Genomic DNA, 14,096 nt, shown 5'->3' on the forward strand with positions numbered 1-14,096 from the left:
GCACAAGTTGCAGCATTCTGCAGACTGCTTTCCATGAGTGAGCTCTACTCAGAAAACCTTTTGCTAGCATAGTTGTCTTCGATTTTGATGAATCGATTTGGCTTATGGAAAAATCCAAAGGCACAGGAGTCAGCAAAAGATTAGCAGCTAGAATGTGTTACTTATTTTAAGCAAGTACGATGGGGATAAAGGAAAAGGAGCAGGATCTTTCTTTTTTTTTTTTTTCAGAGGCAAGATGTTAAACCAGCTCACTGTATCTTATTGAGTTATAAGCTTTGTCTTCTCTGTAGCCAAAATAAATCCAATGTTTGTCTTTCCTCACAAGCTGTATTTTCTGAGTCTCTGATTATCTGAACTTATCTAGATCTTTTCCGTAAGTCCACACCTTTGCTGAAGCAAGGTGTTCAAAGCAGACACTCCCTGTCTCCCTTGGTACTTTTTACTTTGCTGTCTGCATCTTTTTTCTACTTTCATTCCAAGCTCTATGGACAAGTTGTTCCTTTTTTTGTCTGTGTTATATAGCACTTGACATGATCAGTTAATTTTAAACTAGTATAATAGGGGCAGCTAGTAAGTGATGACACCTAGGTATTGCTATAAACCTAATCAAAATAATTGTGTTCTAGTATCCAGCATAATTACCCATATTAGATTTGCACAAACAATGTTTATAATACAGCATCACTTGGATAATAATTGGTCATATGTAGGTATCACATAAAGACAGGTTTCTGCCTCAACAGTCTAATACTTTAGCATTAGAAAGAAATTAAAAGAAATAACGCAGAGACGGACTAATACAGGAAACAGACAATAACAAAAAGCACAAATGGCGTAAAACTGCAAAATTTTTATCTCCTTCAGTATTTGCATCAACCTTGGGAGCTGGGGCACCACAAGGCCACCCTCTCCGTGCTGGCAGAGGCCGGCTCCCAGGCAACGCGGTGACGGGGCAGACCTCACTTTAGCTCGCCGCCTGCTGCCGACACATCTGTCCCCCCACAGAGGCAGGACTAAGATCTACCTTAAAAAAAGCAAGCCCAGAGCACCGCACACCCCAGCCGGGAGCCCCAGGTCCCCGCTGCCCCCGCAGCGCGGCCGGCCAGCGCCTAGCAACAGTTGCTATGTACAACATGGCGGCCGGCGAGCGGCCGCGTGCCTCGCCGCGCGCAACCCAAGCGACCGGCGCGGTGCGGGGGCGCCGGGGCGAGCGGAGGGCCCCTCTCCCCGGCCGCCGCCTTGCGAGGCTCACGCAGCGCCGCGCCGCGCCGCGGCCCGGCACCCACCTGCCAGGTGCCGCTCGGCTGCCGGCAAACGGACGCGTCCCGCCCCTCCTCGCCTCAGCCGCCGCGCATGCGCATGGCGGAGGGACACAGTGCCGTGCCGGGCCCAGCCCGCCGCCTCCGCCGGGCCCGGGGCTGCGGTGCCGCCTCTGGGCGAAGGCGGCAATGACGCGTGAAACGGCTTGTCCCCAGCCCTGCCCGGCTTTATCGCTGTTACTGTTAGCTTTCACGGTTCGTCGCTAAAACGAATCCCGCTAGGTGTTATTTCCCAAGGCAGGTCTGCTGCCCCTCCCCCCGGTCGCGGCAAGTGCTCTTCCCTATGTTTACCTAAAAAAAGATGAGGTGAAGAGGGAAGGCAGGCGAGCTAAACTCACACAGTACCTCCGCCTGGCGTGCTCCCCCCCTCTCTTTAATGAGCAATTCTTTAATTTCATCCTTCTAACCAGGCATATAGCTTTATAAATACGGTAATTATTTCTTTCTGTTGTGCAAGCATACAAAGTGCAGGCTTAAGTATGCCACTGCTAAAATTAAGCAAACATTTTTAGGAGGCAGTTTCTTATCAGCTTGTTACCGCACTTGTGTATTTGACTTCCAAGGAACAACTTGCATAAGAAATGTGAAGATCTTAACAAAACAGCTCCAAAGCTAAACACCTCATCCCCTAAAACAACTCACTGTATCTGTTCATTTCTGAGCTGTATGTCACTAGGCACTCCACAACCAGGCTATCTCATTAGACTGATAAAAATTAAACACGTATGACCTCAACATTAAGAGCACTGTTAGCACTACCATCAAAATTTGGATTTGCAAACATTTAAGGAGACTACATCTGCATCACACAATCCAGCAGTATCTTGTCATACACTTCAGTAATAAGAATAATTTATTGTTACTTAACACACTTTCCAAATAACCTAACAGACCCAAAGAGTCTTGGCTCTTCAATCTAAAACAGCCATCTTAAGCCTTTTATTACAAAGGCCATACAGATTTTAAATAGAAAGATCGCTGTATAAATAAAACTCCTGAGAATTCACCTGAAAAGCAAAGCAGGATGTTATTTTAGTTTGGAACCACACCTAAATCACCTTCATACTACAGTCCTACTTCTTTCCCTAAGAACAACCAAGTCACAAAACAGTTTGGCAATTTCTGTTTACACACTTTCTTCATTTTTCTTTCCTTCCTCACCCCTTCTTTGGAAGGCTGATGATGATTCTTTAAAACTTCTTCCACAAATGGGTGCCTGAACCACTGTCTTCTGAGACTTCCTCTTCTGAAATCTAGATACTTGTTTCAGACCTAACTTTGTTTAGCCTTCCTTTTATTTTCAGTGGAATTTACACAATCCAAGGTTATTTTATGTGATTCCTTTAAGTCCAAAGAACATTTAACACAGTTCAAAAGCAAAGTTTACATGAGAGTCATGAAAACAAGGTTGTGTGTGACTTAAAAGCTAATACATACAATACCACTGAATTTAAAAGACTGCTATATACTCTGACCACAATTTAAGCCACAACTCTAGAAATGTATTACTTGAAGGTATAATGGACAAAATTTAGTATCACATTAAAGTGTAATATTTCAAAATCTTAAAACACAAATAAAATATGTATTTGTACACAAAAGGATTTACAGAACAAAGTTAATCGAAATACTGTTATATAGAACTGCAGTAAGAAGTCACCATATCTTCAGCTCACATCACCGGGCATCAAAAACCACCACTGTAATAGCAGTTAAAGGAAAAAAAAATTTTTTTTGAGGTTGAAAAAAAGATCAGGGAGATGAAGGGGAAGGGGACGAGAGACTGCCTAAGTCTAAAGTTACAAGAAATCACACAAAAGCATTTCATAATTTCATTTTTAATTAACCCCACAACACTTTCCTTTTGTTAAAAGGCCATATTATAGCAAACATTTGCAATATAGCACCCAGAAAACTACCATGGCTTACTATATTTTGCATTGAAATAAAAGGAGAAAAAGAAAAGAAGGAAAGTATCTGGAAAGAAAACAAGGTCTCCAATTACATTGTCTAGATTTCCCTATGGTAATTTGCTCTATTGTATTGATTGTATGGCCTTGAAAAATTTCTTACATATTTGCCCCATTTTTCACTGTGTTTTCATACTATTCCTTGCCTTCATCTACAGCTTCCAAAATGCATTAAAGTGCCCATGTAAAAGGATACATCTTTTTGTCCTTTTCTTGTACATTATTCTGTACCCACATTCTCGGCATCTGATAGGATCTCTTGCCTTTATTTCATTTTCTGTATGACATTCTGATGTGATAGAGGAAGAGAAAGGGAGCAGGGAAAAATAAAAAGCACTGTTAAAGCAACGATACAACTTCTAGAAGTCATAACATTCAAATTCCTATTTGTGGCCCAAAAAAGTTTTTATCATGCTAAGAGCTGAACAATTCTAAGATACTGTGCAACATGACTGACAATTTTTTGCTTTTATTAAGATCTGAGGATCTTGCTATAATCACCAAATCATTACTGCAAAGAATACATTCCACTCTTGATACCACCAGGGTGTCTACTAACAAAAACTTTAAATTAATCCCCCAAATCCCCACATTTATTTTCTTAAAGGAGACAAAATATTTCATAGACAGGTCTCTCAAAGCGACTACTGAAGACAAACAATTTAAACAGTGTTTTAGCCTGTCTATAGTTAAAGTTTGAATCCTACACTTCAGTATTTCCAGAAAAAAAAACTGTCCCCAAAACTGACTAAAGGTCCACAAAAGCCTGCTTGTGATAATCTGCATCACAAGCAGACACTTAGAGAAAATGCCCTCTGGGTGGGACCTCTACACAGCAGCAGACATTCTCTTGAATTACTTCTATGTCACTATCATCAGCACAGAAAGCTTAACCGAACATCTGGATCCCCATCCTACTACTGACATAATGATTATGCATTCTCCATTAGTAAAATACTGTATCTCCAAGAACAAGTAGAAAAATTCAGTACTGTCTTTACCTCCACAGATATAAATCATTGGCTGCTGCTTTGGAGGCTGAACATCCTTCTGTGAATCCATGTTCTAAACAAAAAAGCAACACATGCACACCGGTTATTTTTATTATTTTTTCAAGACATATACAAGCATTCCAATATCTCCATCCAAAGCCAACAGAAGATGAGATAATTCCTTAAAAAAATGCAAATAAATCCTACCTGTATTTGTTACAAAAGATAACAAATAATTCAGGTTGAAGGAGACCTCAGAAAGTCATCTGGTCCTACTTCCTGCTCAACACAGGGTCAGACCTTGCTGCTCAGGGCTTTACCAGTCTGGTATGAAAGCCTCCAAGGATGGAGGCTGCACAACCTTTTCTATTAAGGAGAATTTTAAACATTAAAGCTCAATGAATAATATTTTCTTTCCTCCTACCTGCCAGTGGGGAGATCTTGAATTTTGCTGGAAATAAAATAAAAGAATGCTAGCTAAACTGATCTGCCCTTTGATCAGTCTAAGGGATAGGAATCTGGGAACAGACCACATGTAGTACAACAGACCACATGTAGTACAATAATAGATTTAGGGGGGAAGATAAGAGAATGAGAAGAATGTCCATCTTCATCATTGTGAAATAACTGTATATGATTGCTAAATTGATCAAGAATTTGATTACTAAATAATACTCTACCTATTAATGCTCTATTGTAACAGTGTACTGTTCAAACTTATTTGGAGCCAAATACTCCTTTACAATATCAGGCTAAACATTTACATCTATTTCACAAACTTTTACAAAGTTTTAAATCATCCTGTTCTAAGCTGCTAATGTGGTTGCAACCATAAATTTTTGGTTGTTACTGTAAGCACTACAGAGATAGTGAACACTTTTTTCCCCACCCACTGTAAATCTAGGCTGGAATGCAAACATCTCCTTGTAGCTGACTGATAATGCCATTTACTGCATTTTCCCTGACATACAGGGCAGAACTTCTCAACCATATGCAAGTGAATGGCCTTCACATTTTGATAATGCTTTCTCATGAGCATGACTCTTGGATGCCTTTTGGCTTAATACTACACTAAAAACTACTTTCCTTATCTCTCAGTTTGTTCCAATATAAATGCAACTATGAAAACCAGGGTCTTATAAGCAGAAAGACAGGCTTGACAGAAAGAGTTAATCCTTTGTTTAACTCTGATCATTAGGTGACAAACTACCTCATTAAAACACTCATATGCCACTTTGTTCAAGATAACTGTTAAAGTCCACAGCTTTGCAGGAGGGCTTTACTCAACCATAATCATAACAGTAGCTTAATCCACATGCATCATACTGTCTCTTGTTATCAGTACATTTTGGTAAACTATAGGGAGGATCCCCTGACATTTTGAAACAGCAGCATTTTCTAAGAGAACTACATGAAGAGGATCAGCTAGTACACTTACAGATAAATAACTTGAGATGGTGCTGCCACTCATGCACCGAAGTAACATAGTTGCAAAAGACAGCAATGACCTAGAGCTAAGTCTGTTGAAGGGAGATGCCATGCTTTAGCTAGCCTTCACAGGCCCAGCAGGTATCACTGCAGCCAAAACAGTAACTGCTCAAGTTACCCACCACAGACACAGCCAGAAAGACTGAGGCACACGGATACGTTAAAGGACAAGCATCACGGCTGCAACCCTAGCTTACCCGGAAGACGTGCAGCTCCAGCCACCGGTGCGGAGCGGGTGGGCGCTACAGGTATCTGCAAGACAGGCAACCCGTCCTTACACGCCCCTCTCGGAGCCCGCAGAGGAGGCGAGCGGGCCGCCCCCCTCGCACCCGACCGTGCCCTCGGCCCCAGGCGCCCGAGTCAGCCCCCAGCGCCGCGGCGGGGCCTCCCCCAGCCGCCCCGCGGCGTTTACAGACGCGGAGGGAGCGCTGGAGGGAAGCCCGCGAGACCGGGCGGCCTCCCCCCGCTCGCCTCCCGCCGCGAAGGAGGCCGCCAGCTCCAAGGGGGGAAAGCCAACAGCCCCGAACGCACCCCAGCCCCGCGCGCCCACACCAGCACCTCCGCCGCCTCACGGCCCCGCCGACGCCGCCTGATGACGCCTCAGCGCTGCGCCGCGGCCGGAGCCGGAGTCGGAGCCAGCCCCGCCCCTACCCGCCCCGCCGGGCGCGCGCGCGGGGCGGAGCCGGGGCTGCGGCCGCTCCCTCTGCCGGGCGCGCGGAGCCGCCGCCGGGGCGGGCGGCCGGGCGGCCTCGGGGTGCCTTTGGGCGAATAACGCGCCCGGCTCCTGCTCGCGGAGAAAGCGTGTAACGGGGGCTCCGGAGCGGGACCTCGGCAGCAGATAGAAAGAGCCGCGTGCCCCGCAGGCGAGGGGCCGGGCTCCTGCGCCAGCCCTGCGGGGGAGGCTCTGCCGCCGTAACGGCTCTGCAACCGCGGCGGCGCGCAACAAAAAACCCTCCAACCCCCCTCTCCCTCCCCCAAAAAAACCCGAGGGAAGAGAAGGCTGCGGCGGCCGAAGCGGGGCGCCGGGTCGCGCCCGCGCATCCCCTGAGTGATTGTGCTGCCGCCGCAGGCGGCCGTGGCGCCCCGGAGCCTCCCGCGGAGGCGGCGCTGAGCCCCGCCCGGCCCGCGCGGAAGGAGCGCTGGGCTATTAGTATTGCGCATTTTGAAAGGAGGGCGAAATAGTGTTTTGGGTTTTGTTTTGTTTTTTTTTTTTTTTTTTTTTTGGTATACGAGCTTTCATACGAGTACTTGCGTCTGGTCCGCAAGAAAAGTGCATGTTTAGCTGAAATGCGAACCGTCTTACTCGGTATTTTTCACTTGGCTGTACCTGACCTACTGTGTATACTCTGGAGAAAAAATCGTGCGACGGGTCTGATCATATAACTACGGAATTTTAAACCACCGAGGTGTTCCACCTCAAGCCTTTTTTTTTTTCTTTTCAGAAATGTTTTATCTAAGGCCAACAGATAAAAAAAGCAAATACAGATCTTTTTTCTTGTGGTCTGTATCGTACATTCCATATTGAAACAAACTTGCAAGCTGCAATACTTTATATTTCAACCACAGGATCATATTGTGAAAGAAGTTCAAATTTCGACGGTTCTAGCACGTACTAAACTAAATTAATACAGATAACCTTTCAAATACCGATTTTTCTTCTAGTCACTGGCTCAGCATCACCGGTAGCATAAATTCTGAATTTTCCGTAGCTATTTGGTAGAATTGTCTATCTTTGCTCGGTTCCATAAGAATTACACTTCTCCCTGGAAAATATTTAACAAATATTTTGTTTTGTAAATATGCCAACTTAAATGAATTCCTCATTTGACAGATACATGCCCTAGTGTAAGGAATGCTCTTACTATTTCTGAATGCTGAACAAGAATTGTTCCCTGCGTGAACAATCTAATGCATTGATGGGTATGAGGGTTTATCAATCATTGTTTATTGACATTGTTTTCGCAAATCACATTCAAAACATGACCTTTAGGTAATCTAAATTAAATTTGAGGAATAATAAATATTTACCATTTTCCCAATTTTGTTTTTAAGTTAAACGTGTAACAAAAATATAATAATTTTAGACAGTTCACCTGATTTTCCATACTGCCTTGTACAAATGAGTTGTTTTCCTTTGATATAACTTTTTGAGTGCCAGAATAAAACACGTACAAGGAAAACTGTATGTGAAAGGCAGAGCTATTATTCATGTTTTCGAGTTTCCGATACTATTATTACCTGTGTCTTCTCCGCCTTTTTGAGAGTCTGGGTGTGTATGAAGAGTTTGAAGCAGAGGAAAAGTAAACCTGAACCGTATTTTTCTGTTAGTCATGCGCACAAAGTAATCAAAATCCCATAAGAAAACAAATAAAAACAATTGATATTCTTTCTTCAGGCTTGTTTTGTAATTTAAACGCATTTGTCAAAGCGGTACTTTAAAACGGCTTATTAATTACACAGCCACGGAAAAGTCAGTTAAAGTTAATACTGTGAAAATAAGGTCTCAAATATTAAGGAAGAAATTGCTTAGTTGCTTGATTGTTGGCATTGTCTAACCGTTCTCTTGGACCTTTACAAGTTACCCGTTATAGGGTCTTAAAACTTTGGTCGCTTTCCCGGTTTTTGATAAAGCATGCCTCCCTCGAATGGACCACTTCAGCAGGAAAAACCGATTTTGAGGGGCTGATAAACACTAGCTCTAAAGATGCTGCTTAGATTTAGAGTAGCAGAAAAGGGGGGGGGGGGAAGGAAGGAGTATGTGTGAGGCTTCCACTGTCCAGTAAAGTAAAACGAGACCTGGGGAAATCCTTCTTTTGGAAAACAGAAACGGTAAGAAAGCATAAGGAAGGGTTTGTGGCACTGGATAGAGAGGATGCGTGGAGTATTTTTTAGATTGGAAGGAAATGCGATCTTATTCTAACATAGTGTGACTTTTAATATCATTTTGTTTGTTTAGAGGCAGTGTTTGCAGCCTTATTTTTGTGATGCCTTTTTTTCAACAGTACTTTCTTTCTGGTGTGATGCTTCTGTGTATTGCATTAAATCCCATGATAACTTATTACATTTATTGGACTTTTTCTGTTCCAAGTAACATGAATCCTTCTGGGGTTGAATGACAGAGATAGAACTTGCACGTTCTGTATACCACTTAAAGGAGTCAGCAAACTTAATTTTACAGAAAAGATTATTTCTTTTATTATTGCATATAACTATTTGAAAAAGAAGGACCTTCTGGTTCTTGCAAAATAGATACTAATGCAGTAAGCACTTGCAGTATTCAGGGATTAAATTTCTACAGGCTTCTATTCATTTCTCCTTCTAAAAAGGAAGGAGGAAATACACCTTTCTCTTTTTATGCTTAATGGTTTCCTCATAGTCACATAAAACAATATTCTTTATTGTAAAAGAGTCTCTATCGTGTCCTCTATTTTCTATTGTAAAAAGTCATCATTTCCCCTGCTTTAGATAGGTAATTTTTAGATTCATATTACCTCAGGCCACATTCAGACTGCGAGGCTTTCCTACCTCATTCTCAACACAATGTTGCCTGATCAACCTGCTGGTTTGTTTTAAAAGGCTGGAGAAGTGGAGGCTGGCATAAAGGAAGGATGCAAATTCACCAAATGTCACTTACTGGGATTTTGACTTAACTTTGAAGTTACTTTTTCTAGAAAGTCTATCCTTTGCTACTTTAGACATAGCTATGACTCTCAGAGTCCCACCCAACAATTTTAAATCTCATGTTCAGATTTGACATTGTTCTGGTGGAAGCATAAACAGGAAAAAAGGGGGAAAAATAGATAATGCGGGGTAAATATTTTATCAACAAGGTTGTAAAGGAGAATAATGCCCAGTGGAATGCAACTACAAAGCCGATTAATTTATCTGGCCTTTCGTTTGTTCTTGTGTGGGAAATGCCTTCTTTCCCCACGGTATAGCCATTACAAGGCATGCCAGTTCCTTTGGGCTCTTGACAACTCTCACCTATGTATTTTGGAGTCAGGTACTTGAGCAAGCGTAGCCTCTTGTAAGCCTTACCTAGCTCAGGAAAAAAAGGCACACAATTATTCTTTTTTTCAAAAAAAAAAAGCATATTAACTACAAACATGGCAAAACTCAGGCAACATTATTGGGCATGCGCCCACCTGACTGACAGCTAATATAAGGGAGCAGGCACCTTACAAGCTGCTCCGTAATTAATTGCCTTCTTCCTGGGCCATCGGGTACAAATCCCTTAATTAACCTGAATTAATTGGCAACCTGATAACGCAAGGTTAAGGGCTTTGGGGCAGCTCAGGTTTATCGGACCCTTCGGTTAGCCGTGATCCGCCGGTGCCTCGCAGGGCGCCCCCGGCGGCGGGAAAGCCCCAGCGCCCAACGGGCGCCTGAGGGGCAGCAGAAAAGACGCCGGGGCGGGGGGCGGGAGGACGCGGGAGCGTTTCTCAAGGTGCGGCGGGGCAGCAGTATAAAGCGTGAGGAGAAAGGCGAGCGCTGCCAGTGCCTTCCCGTTCGCCGGGGGCAGCGGATCTCCTCAGGCCCCCAGCCCGCTGGCGCCCCCGAGGGAGGGAGCGCGGCAGGGGCGGGGCAGCGGGAGCGAGGCGGTTGGTAAGGGCGGGTATTTCAAACCCAAGCGAGGGAAAGCGGCGGCACGCGAGCAGCTGCTGCGGGCGGAGGGAAGCGGCTCCTCACTAGGGCAACCGGAGCCAGGCAGCGTCCCCGGCTCCGCCAGCTGCCCGCCCGCGGGGGCTCGCCCCCACCCCGCCTCAGGCAGCGCCGCCGGCCGCCCGCGGGGTGCGGGAGTACGTGGGGAGCGGGGTTTGCCCGAGGAGGACGTGAGGCTGCTGCTTTGCTTGAGCCCAGGTGACTGAGAGACCCTCAGGTGTTGCTCCCTAGGTAGCCGTCAGTTATCCTCATCGCTGGGTAATTAGCCCGTACAGTGAACGAATATATGGAGCAACTGAGAACTCGTTTCTGAGCTGCTATTAAGTTGCTGGGTAGGTTGCCGTTTCTCTACATAGCTCTCTCTTCTTCCCCCATCCTTTCTCCCTTTAGGGTACCGATAGGGGTAAATAGTACTCTGAATACAGCACCCTTGCAGTGGAAGATCTCGAATTGCTTCACAAATTAGGGTAAGTGACCCCCCTCTTACAGTTGGCCCGTAGCTATGCCACCCTCGGCACTAACGCCTTCACAGGCATCGGCAACTGCCCTGGTTTTGGATGTGGGAGCTCAGCGAGCACGGTTTTCAGATACAGTTAGTTTTACTCCAGCTGTGATAACTGTTTAAATAACAGAAAATATTCTTGTATCACAGCAACTTGGTCTTCGTCTGTTTTGTTAACATGCTGAGCAGTGACAAACAAGGACAGAAAACAAATCTTTTTAAAGGTAAAAACGATTGCTATGCATTACCTAAGAATGTAAATTAACATAAGAAACAGGCTTAACTCCATCTTAGAGCTGATGGCTTGGTGCCATTTATATGGCCTTCTAGTAACCAACACTTTTTTTTTTCCTCTCTAGGACACACTGTAAGAATAAGCTTGTTACATTATTCCTTGCCTAAAAATCCTAACTCTGTCTTTAGTTTACAAATACACTACAAATGTTTACAGAACACTTGATTCTGCAAGCTGCCAGGAAATTTGCAGTTGACTTGTATAACAGTTTGAGAACCACAAAATTAACAATAAGGACAAGAGAAATGAGTGGAGCGTGAGGACCTATGCCCAGCAGATGCACATTTTGCTCCTTCCTTGGTAACTGACTTGCTGTGTGACTGGTCTTCTCTTCTTCGCGCAGATGTTTCTTGATGTCTAGAACAAGGCTAACAACACTTTCATAAATTACTTCAAGATCTCCAATTGAAAAATGAATCTGATAGATCAAACTCTTCTCCTGAGAAGAGAGGAGGTACTTAGAAAACACTAAACAATTCTTAAAAGATTTAATTAGTCATATCTTATGAGTGCAAGTATTACATCATTTTACTTTGAGAGATGTTCAGAAGCCTTATAAGGCTTTTCTTTCCATTCTGGATTTGTAAAATGAGACTTGGAGTTGAATTAATTCTTACCTAGTATAAGTAGTACTATTTAAAATAACTTTCCATGTCAGTTTTGCATACACATTATACTAGAATCTGTCTTAAAGAATTATCATGGACAGTGTTCACTCTGTGTCTGTATTGCAGTGCTTCCTTACAAATTTCTCAGAGTAATGATCACAAAATCAATGTAAGAAGCTCACAGGCGCTCCTCCTGCGCTGGACCCAGGCATACTTACAGCATATTTTAGGCTTTCATTTAAGGCTTTTAATTACTGACATGGCTTTTCCTTCATCTCTTTGTCATTCTGCTCTCTCCTACAGCTGCAAAACTTGTTTTTTTCATATGCTTTTCTGCCTCTTGAAACACAATTTGAATAAAGGCTTTTATACTGTAATTTTTTAGGATTTCCTCTACTCTTGTTCATAAGTTTAAATAATTTCTCTCATGGAATGGCTGAGAATGAAACTGCAGGCATGAGTTTTCCATCTGTTGTATCCTCAATGTGCTGCTTGAACACTAGGTTTGTAAACCTGCAAGCTTATGAACTTCTGTTAAATGTATGGGTACTTTGATTTGTGTCAAAGGAAGTTATTAATCTTTTTAAAGATAAGTGTGGGCATGTGGTCTTGTGGGATTGAGGATTTAAATAGCTATCTCTAAACAGTATTCAAAATTAAAATGTCTCCATCAATATTTTTGGTAGGAATATATCTTGACAATATTTGTTAACTTACTGCAGTTCACCTAAATCCAGTATGGATAATAGGAGACCTATTCTCTCTGTAGATTACATGAAGATAACACCCTGATGTTGGTACTGGTCTCTTGTAGCTCTTCCTCCTTTCACGAAAAGAAAGTTATGCTGTGGTGGTCTTCTCCTTGTAGTGTGAATAATCAATTCCAGAGCTGGAGTATCAGCATGGTTCTATAGGCTTTATGCCAGGTTCTCACAGTCTGCTCTTGTCCTGCTTCTCTGAACTTGCATGTTACAATCTCCTCACAGCAAAGAAACACCTTCTGTATTACAGTGATCATGTAGAGTGCCTTCGGCACCAGTCAAGAACACTAATTAAATGACCCAAGCTCATCAAATGATAGTTTTTGTTTGTTCGTTTATTTTCTCCTTGCAGTTTGGGTTTCCAGCTGCTTGTGCCTTGCACCTGAGGGCTCAGCTAGGTCAGGACTGTTGGGATACTAGCAAAGTCTTAATGTCTGGTGTTTAAGTTGCCTATAAAAATTCCTATTTTTGTCTGGTCTGAAAGCTCAGTGACTGTTTCCTGGTTTATGCTCCAAACTACCAATGCTAGATATCTGCCATATCTGATGTATAGAAAGCAGTAACCTATTGCTATTCTCATGTGGGTGGATAAAACCTTTGCACGTTGAATGGCGAAAAACAATGTATTCTTACATGTGTTATTGAAATGGGTGTGTCAGCCATGTTCAACTCTTTGGGGGAAAAACATAGTATGTCTAGAAGCTTCTGTACTTACTAAGTTTAAAAAGAACTTCCAAAGTGAAGAACTGCACAAAATACTGCCACCACTGCATGAAATAAACTTCCTTTCTGTGTTCCTGGTGAGAGAATGTATAGTCAGTCCATCAGTTGTCCATCAAGTGTAAAGCCTTCTTAGGGTACTCTGTTTATCAATGGAGCTGAGTAAAAGGAGATAATTTTCTTACAAAATGACATTTCAGTGTTAAGGCAAGTAAGAATGGAGTGTTAGCTTTGCAAGCCAGCACTTATTTCCTTCAAGGGACTTCAAGATCTGAAAAACAGGGAGACCTGCATGCTTGTGACTTCACGATTTATCCCCTCTTATTCAAATTTAGACAAAAGTCGTTTTCTCCTTCACTAATTTATTACCAGGACTTCTGCTAGTTTTTGAACTGAACTGTTAGTGATTGGAAGAAACAATAATAGTGCTAATAAATCCTGATTTTTATTGGAGTGAGTGGGACTCTGATTTCAGTGGGACTGAGACTTTAGTTGCTGTGTCATTTATGTGAAGTTTGTATGTTCTAGTTTATCTCATTTATGATATGCTACGCATTTTAGTTGTTCATTCTAACCATCTTGATTATGATTTATCTTTGTGTTCATGCATAAGCACTGTTTTCATTAAGACTAACGGAAATACTTTTGTTATGGCTGTCACCTTGATAGACTTGCACAAAGCTATTTCACTACTCTGCATGTCTTTCAGTGACCATTGTGATTGTTCATTTCAGAAATAAAAATATCTTCATTTACAGAGTCAAAGTGCCAAGCAGAAG

The 14,096-nt window shown here is 43.0% G+C and overlaps 1 protein-coding gene across 2 annotated transcripts in view; it reads right to left on the bottom strand.

The window, feature by feature from the left end:
- SPAG1 (sperm associated antigen 1) overlaps nt 1-1,383 on the bottom strand; it is a 45,441-nt gene extending 44,058 nt beyond the window's left edge. For both annotated transcript variants that reach the window (XM_064507665.1, XM_026119590.2), the window contains exon 1: nt 1,287-1,383. The gene's annotated coding sequence lies outside the window, so the exon portion shown is untranslated. The remainder of the gene's footprint in view (nt 1-1,286) is intronic.
- Between the last annotated feature and the right edge of the window lie 12,713 nt (nt 1,384-14,096).

This window comes from Dromaius novaehollandiae, chromosome 2 (genome assembly GCF_036370855.1).
Source record: "Dromaius novaehollandiae isolate bDroNov1 chromosome 2, bDroNov1.hap1, whole genome shotgun sequence".
NCBI lineage: Eukaryota > Metazoa > Chordata > Aves > Casuariiformes > Dromaiidae > Dromaius > Dromaius novaehollandiae.